The sequence below is a fragment of the Dipodomys spectabilis genome, unplaced genomic scaffold (assembly GCF_019054845.1).
Source record: "Dipodomys spectabilis isolate Male_0828 unplaced genomic scaffold, ASM1905484v1 ptg000383l, whole genome shotgun sequence".
In the NCBI taxonomy this organism is placed as follows: Eukaryota; Metazoa; Chordata; class Mammalia; order Rodentia; family Heteromyidae; genus Dipodomys; species Dipodomys spectabilis.
In genome coordinates, this window is record NW_024871060.1 from 326,629 (window position 1) to 334,673 (window position 8,045).

At 35.7% G+C, this 8,045-nt stretch overlaps 1 pseudogene; it reads right to left on the reverse strand.

Annotated features, from left to right (window-relative positions):
- Positions 1-6,250: 6,250 nt before the first annotated feature.
- LOC122096654 lies at positions 6,251-7,454 on the reverse strand (annotated as a pseudogene).
- Positions 7,455-8,045: the final 591 nt, after the last annotated feature.

Sequence of the window (8,045 nt, forward strand, 5' to 3'; positions counted from 1 at the left end):
CCTAGCCCAACAGTTTCCAACTTGTAAGGTGCACCTGAAATTTCCCTTAATTCCCATCATGAATAGCTTATGTCTATTCTGAAAAAATACAATGCCTCTGCTGATGTGATGCCCTTCTTGGTCTGGGAAAAAATACCACAATAAACTGGGATGCAACATTTCTCCCCCAGTGGTATTCTTGCAAATATTATTTATATTTATACTTTTTTAATTATCTTACATAGGCAAGAAGTTTCCTTTTATTCTTATCTCCAATAATATTCTCAGAGAAAGCCGGACACTAGTGGCAATGAGGTTGAAGTGGTACGTCACGAGCCTTGAGTAAAAAACAGGCTCACAGAGAGTGTCCAAGCCCAGAGTTTAAGCCTTAGGACAAACAAATAAAACAAAAACCAAATAAAAACAAACCCCACTCCTAGCATTTTTTTCTCATTTATACAGAGGTACACAATTAAGGAATTGCTTCCTGTGTTATGAATAGATAGAAGAACCAAGATGTCACACAATTTCTCTCTTCATACCATGTTTCACTAAAGCCTCAAATAACTGTTTTTTTCTAAATTTATAAATTAATATCATCCATTTGTTGGCAACTCTGTCTAGTTTATTCACATTGCCATTTTATATATGAACTGTTGTAATTATCTATTTACTAAGTTCTAATTGCAACTCTCTTGAAAGAATATTCTGTGCAAATAGAATGCCAGAATCATTTGCGAATTTGTCAATTAAAACCTCTATGTAAGAAGAATTTTGTAGTATCCTATAGAATATGAAATTATTAAAAAACCAAAATATTATTTTAAATCTAAATTCTACTTTAATAAGGTTTACAAAGACCTATATTAGACAAACTTTGCTATTCTTTCAGGCTTAAGCTTTTGTAATCTTTCATCATTTCTTTGGAATCCAACAGAATGATGCTTACTTACTTTCTCAAATTCTTGGATGGGAATCATGAGCCATTTTGCCTCTAGTTATGTTCTGTAATGAAGACAGCATTTTAAACACAACTGAGGAGTATGTATGAGTTGCATTTAAATAGTAAACTTGACTTCTCAAAACATAATGACAAAATTAGCCCAAACTTCCAACTGTGTATTCCTTTCTTGTTTGGTTTGTTTTATTGAGACAAAATTATTCTACCAGGTCCAGGGAAGGTATCACTATGTAATTCCAGTCTCTAATATCCTGTCTATATCTGAGTGCTAGAATTCCAGGTTTATATCACATTACCCTGCCATAGTTTGTTGGTTTATTTAATGTAGATACAGACTAGCAATTCTGAACTTCTCCAATGATCTTATCCAATAGACTGACTGATTAGACTGTTTACGTTCTATTTGCAAAAATAAAATATTCTAACATTTGACACAGAATACGAACATTTTCAGATGTATCTGCAGGGGTCTCTGATTCATTCCTCCATGGATTTGATCCCTTTAATAATGATTACTAGATTCTCTCACTATTTCTCGTCCCTAACTATGTAAATTCTCAAACTTTTTTGAAGAAAGTTCACTTGAGGACTTGCTAATATTTAAAGCTATTTCTTGACTCTATTCTTACTCAGGACATAGTTTCTATTGTTTTCTAACTTTTCTACACATTCTGAGAGTTGTTTAATTTGTGTATGTGATTATATAATTGACTGTGTGTATGTGTATGTTTGTATGTATGTATGCAAAAGACTCAAGCTCTTATTCAGCACTCATGCTCATGACTGGTATTCCATCACTTGAGCTATTTTTCCAATCCAGCTTTTGGCTGGTTAATTATAGGTGGTGTCTCAAAGACTGTTCTGTCCAGGCTGTATGCAAACTGAACTTCCCAGACTCCTCTATATTCTTAGGTTTTATTTTTCCAGGAGTAACAACGTTTAAACTAGAAATATTTTTGTGAGTATGAAGTCTAAGCTGTAGCCCAGATTTTTAACTCAAGAATTCATATAAAGTTAGATGAACATACACATTACATGTCCAGAATGTACACTGTTAGAAATGTGATCTTAAGCCAAGCGCCGGTGGCTCATTCCTATAACGATAGCTACTCAGGACGCTGTGATCTGAGGTTTGCACTTCAAATCCAGCATGAGTAAGAAAGTTTCTGAGGCACTTATCTCCAATTAACCACCAGAAAACTGGAATTAGTGCTGTGACTCACCTGGTAGAGTGGTATCCTTTAGCTGAAGTGCAAAGGGACAGTGCCCAAGCCCAGAGTTGAAGCACCCCACCCCTGAACATAATGGCTAAAATCAAGGACTCTAATAACAACATATGCTGGAGGGGATATGGACAGAAGGGAACCATACTGCATTGTTGATGAGAGTGTAAACTTGTTAAACCACTTTGGAAAGTACAATGGAAGTTCCTCAAAAGACTCCACATAAAGATCCCCTATGACCCAGCAATCCCACTTTTGGGCATTTACCCAAATGATCACAAACAAGATTATACTAAAGCTACCAGAACAACTACCCTCACTGCAGCATTATTTACCATAGCTAAGATATGAAAACAACCCAGATACACCTCAGTAGATGAATATATCAAGAAAATGTGGTATATAGGGGCTGAGAAGTTGACTCAGTGGTAGAGCTTTTGCCTTTCATGCATGAGGCCCTGGGTTTGATTCCTCAGCACCACATAAGCAGAAAAAAATCTGGAATTGGTGCTATGGCTCAAGTGGTAGCGTGCTAGCCTTGAGATGAAGAGCTGAGGGACAGCACGATGGGAGCCAAAAAATAAAAAGAAAATGTGTTATATATACACAATGGAATTCTATGCCTCCATCAGAAAGAATGACATTGCCTAATTTGTGAGGAAATGGAAAGATTTGGAAAAAATTATATTAAGTGTAGTTAGCCAGGCCCAGAGAAACATAGGTGCCATGGTTTCCCTTATTTGCTATAATTAATATATGTCTGATACAAGCAGAAACGTTCAGATAAATTGATGTTAGGCGAAATGAACCCAAAGATAAGGATTCAAATGGTTTTTCTTATGAATGTTTCTAACATATTTATAAGTTGATTTCTTTGTTGCTTTGTATTTCCCTTCACCATGGAATAACGCCTGTTTTCATTATATTTGATGTTGGTATAATTTTTGGAGGGGAAAGCGAATAACATATCATTTAAATAAGAATACAGGTAGACCTATTGCAACCATGAGATATAGAAGTCGTTATGTCAAAAAATGAACTTTACAACTTTTGGACAGGGGGTTGGGGGTGGGACAAGGGAAGGGATGGGAAGGGGAAACAAAGGAGAAGGAGATAATGCTTGATAAGAAATGCACTCAATATCTTTCCCATGTAATTGTAAGCCCTCTGTATGGTATTTTCACAATTAAAAAAATCAATTGATCAGAAAAAAACAGTATGGGTTTCCATAGAATTAAACTGTTTTCAGTACTTTAAGGATGATCTCAAAGAAATATGTTCTGGGTTTTTTTTCATGATTGCTTGTTTGTTTAGTGTTTGCTGATTCTGGGGCTTGAACTCAGAGGCTGGACAATGTCCCTGAACAATAGTGTCTTCCCTGTCCAACGGCCCCCCAAACCATTACTCTACTTCTGGAGCCAAAAATCCACTTCTGGCCCTTTTGATGTTTAATTACAGACAAAAATTTGACAGACTCTCTTGCCTTGGTTGGATTAGAACTGAGATAATATGAAAACCAAGTGACATCAACTGTATCAAGATTTCTGTTTTGAACCATGGAAAACTAGATGAAGTTTATTATAAATCTAATATTAATTAGCCTCTGGCTTTTTTGTGCCATGACATACCAAAAATATTTCCAAATCTCACTTAGACTACGTATCCCATTTTGAATACAAGTGACCACAAAAAGCCTGGAAGCATTGAATTTACAGGAATAAACTTCACCTGATGTCTAAGCACATTCCTGGCAATAATTTTCGTGACCTATTAGCTAAACTTTTTTTTTTCGACACAGTATTCTATTATAAGTAAAGTAGATGAATTAAGGGCTCTTGTCAGCTATCATTATGGAAAGAGTAATTATATATTCTAAGTATGGGTTCTTTATTTTGCAATTACTATCTAAATGACTTTTGGCAGTCTTGGGGCTTGAACTCAGGGTCAAAGAAATGTTCCTGAGTTTTTTTTTTCTTTGCTCAAGGCTAGCATTCTACCACTTGAGCCACAGCACCACTTCCAGTGTTGTTTTTTCTGTTAATTTGGTACTGAGGAATTTAACCCAGGGTGTCATTCATGCTAGGCAATCAGTGTACCATGATGCCATATTCCCAGAGCCCTAAATGACTTTCTTAAGATGTCATTACTTTTTCTTTCCATTACTATGTATTATAATTTGGGGCAGGTGGTAGAAAAGAAATGGAAAAAATACTAAGTCCAGTAAGGCTTACGTTCCTATCACATCACTAAGGAAGTACAGTGTTAAGTTGTGTGGGATTCTTAGGGCTCTTGCATGTGATATTAACAGTCATCTCTGACATGCATGACATTTTGCTTCCACTTTCAAGGTCAAGAACCAAATATCTAAGCCTTTTTATTGGTTGGGTGTGTTTTCTAGGAATGAAGAAGGAGGATGAGGAAGGTTATGGTGGAAAAATATGTATATTGGCTTCTGTCCACAATTTTGCATTTTTATAAAGTGCTACTGATGAACTTCCATTTACATCTAATTGATTATGCTATCTGCATCAGATGCAGATTAAATGAAGGCATTTATTCTGGTGGATAGTCACATATATTAACAAAATCTATTTCTAAAAAAAGAGATACTAGGTAAGAAAGAATAAAGGATTGTCTATAAAATGGTTTATTTTCCTAGCAGAACAAAATTTAGTATTGAAATGATTACTCCAGCTTTCTCTGAGGTTTTATGCTCTCTCAGTATCAAAATGTTCTCTAATTCCTGTAACATCCAAGCATAAAAGACATGATTTGAAGATCTCAGTAGTTTCAGAAAAAAAGTACATAATAGCTTCCTTCCTTCAGAGACATGTGATGGCAAGTATGATTGATCGTATTATAGTTCTCTTTGTTTTCATCTTTATCTCAAGTGGTGCATATCTTGGCATATTACATTATGTCCTGCATCAGTTCCCTGTAGGTGAGATTTACCTCTGCTCTGCAATGTCAAGATGGGTCATATCACTTACTTCAGCTTACAAAAATGAGCTAGAAGTTGTGAAAGACTATTTCTAGGAGAAGAATTCTATCTCATTGTTTGTGTCTAACAGCTGACTTGTTTTCCCTTAGCTATAAAATAGCATGTCTCCAGAGGGAGCCTTCTTTCAAATTAAATACTGGAAGAATATAACATGTGAAATTGAGGCAAAACTCAAATACAGCCACATACATATAATACAGCAAGAACTAAGCTAATATTAGAATATGATATTAAGATGTGTGTTTCTTACCATCCTTGTATACCTTTAAGATAGTTGAATATAGCACACCAGAATTTAACAAATATTAAAGAAGAACTAAACAAATAGATAACATTTCGTGTATGAGGCTATTACATTTTTTATAAATAAGCATTCACCATTTGATCACTTGTGGGATTATTTTTTCTATTGATGTGTTTAATCACTCTAGAGCACTGTATCTAATATCCCCAATGATTATCCAGACCTTGTGATTGAGATGAGGAAGAATAAAATGTCTAGATTTTTCCTTGTCTTTTCCTCTTCTCCTTTTTCTAGTGTGAATTTTCATCTTTCTCCAAATTCTCCTATTAATAAAGGAAGAATGACACATTGCAAATATCAAGCTAAAGTCTTCAAAGCAAGAATTTCATTCTTTCAAAAATAGGTGAAGTAAATCAGTGTGTCGAGGAAGAATAAAATCATGATTATTTTTCCCTGTCTAGCTTCCATCACAGTGTCTGAACATGACTATAAATATCTAATAAACCACTTGCCTTGGCTAATTTTTAAAAAAAGTTTTTTAAATAAATCGTAATTTTTAAAATTTTTTAAAAATAATTTTTAAAGAAATACTAATTTGTTGAGTGCTTATGGCAGGCATGAAATAAGACTGCATTAACATTGCCTGTTGAGAGGCTAAATTTTGTCAAAATCTAACCATAATTAAAAATAGATTATTTTAAGATAACTAGTTATATGTACATTTTTTACATGAAAGGACAATATTTATTTAAACAGAGCTCAATGTGGGACGATGGTATCCTCAGAGTGCATCAGGAGGAAAAAGGAAGGAGGGGCCAAATAAGACTCAATCAACGGCACTATCACACCTTTACTGTTTGATCTACACTGCCAGTCACCACATAGAAGGCCGTCTTGTGGAAATCCAAGAGGTAACAAAGTGTTGATGCGCAATGAGAGTTTTCATCCATCGCTTATTCTTGTAATCCCATACACGTAGGGTCTTGTCATCAGCACAACTCAAAATAAAATTTCCCCTAGAATGGAACAGAACTCCACGTACCCAGTTATCATGACCCAAAGAGTCATAAGGCACATGCCAGTACTGACATCCCACATCTTAATAGTTTTGTCTCTGGATCCAGATAGCAAGAATGGTCCAGGATTGCCACTTTTTTAGTCTCAGATCCTGTTGCTTCAGAGATGGAAGAATATGAACTTTCTGGAGTCTAGGAAATTCATTTCACCACATGCTCATGTTCTCAGAGCTCTGCTTTGCACTCCTTTGTTGCTACGACCCACACACAACCAGTCTGGTCATTGAAACAGCTAGCTATCAGAGTGCCATCCTGATTTGGCCATACCATACCCACCCATTCTCTGTGTCCTGTAAATGTCTTCACACAGTAGCCAGTTTGCACTTCCCACATTTTCATAGTTTTATCCCGTGAAGCAGACACTATATGATCTCCATTAGGCATGATGGCTACTGAAGAGACATTGTGGTCATGGCCATGCATGGTTCTGATGCATTCAAATCCCTGAAAATCCCATAGTTTAATGGTCATATCTGCAGAACAGGAAGCCAGAAGCTTGTCACTGTGGTCAAAGGAAATATCCTGTAAAGAATCTGTATGTCCCTTAAGAGTTCATTCAGAATCTCCAGTCTCACAATCCCACACCATAATTATACCATCCTCTGAAGCAGAGACCATGACACTGAACACAGCATGGAAAATGACTCCAGTGACCACTCAAAGCATATTTCTCTGGTGGATGGGGAATCCATTCTTTTGGATCTCGTTTCTGACCAAGAGGACCACTTGACATAAATACTTCTGTTGCTTCATTTAGATTTGATTCTAATTCCATAACCTTTTTTTGTAATATAATAACAGATGTCCATTTTTTTCTCAAAAGGCCAACACTCTTTGTATCTAATTCTTCATTCATATCTAATTCAGCTTCCTTTTCAAAAACCGAATATGCCTCTTCATAGCCATTTGAAAGAAGATAATCTGCTATAGCTCGATTTAGTTCATCTCATTGTCCCTGGGACAGCACCATTTTGGCTTTAATGTGAAGCTTATTTGATATAGTGGTATGGCCCTCCTACAGGAAATCAAGAAGCTTTGTAATCCTTGAATATATAATCAAATATGCCACTAAGTGCTTCCACACAGAGGAAAGTATTCTTTTGCAAGTGAATCCAGTAATCAGGAAATAGTTAATAAGTAAGGTTCATTCCACCTTAGTACTGCTTGACTTCTAGTTTTATAGGTACATTTTTAACATAACATACACACAGAGACATCCTTTTTCTTCTTTTCCTCTCCACACTTATTCTTCAATAAGCAGTTAAGGTCATTCAAATAGTCGTGTTTCTTTCAGAAATAGATAAGACACAAAAAAGTTAGAAAAAGAGAACCAGGATTGGGTGGCACCACCCAATCTTGCTATTTAAAAATAGCAGTCAAATAAATATTAACCATAATTCCAAAATAATAGCAGCCAAATGCTCTTGAAAAGAGAAGATTTGAAGCAGAATGTGTAACAATTGATAGTGCCAGGACAGCTTCAGGAGCTGCTCTCTGGGCTTTTGGGTTTTTAGTACATGACAACATTTAAATCAGGATTAATTGCTTTCAGGGACTAATT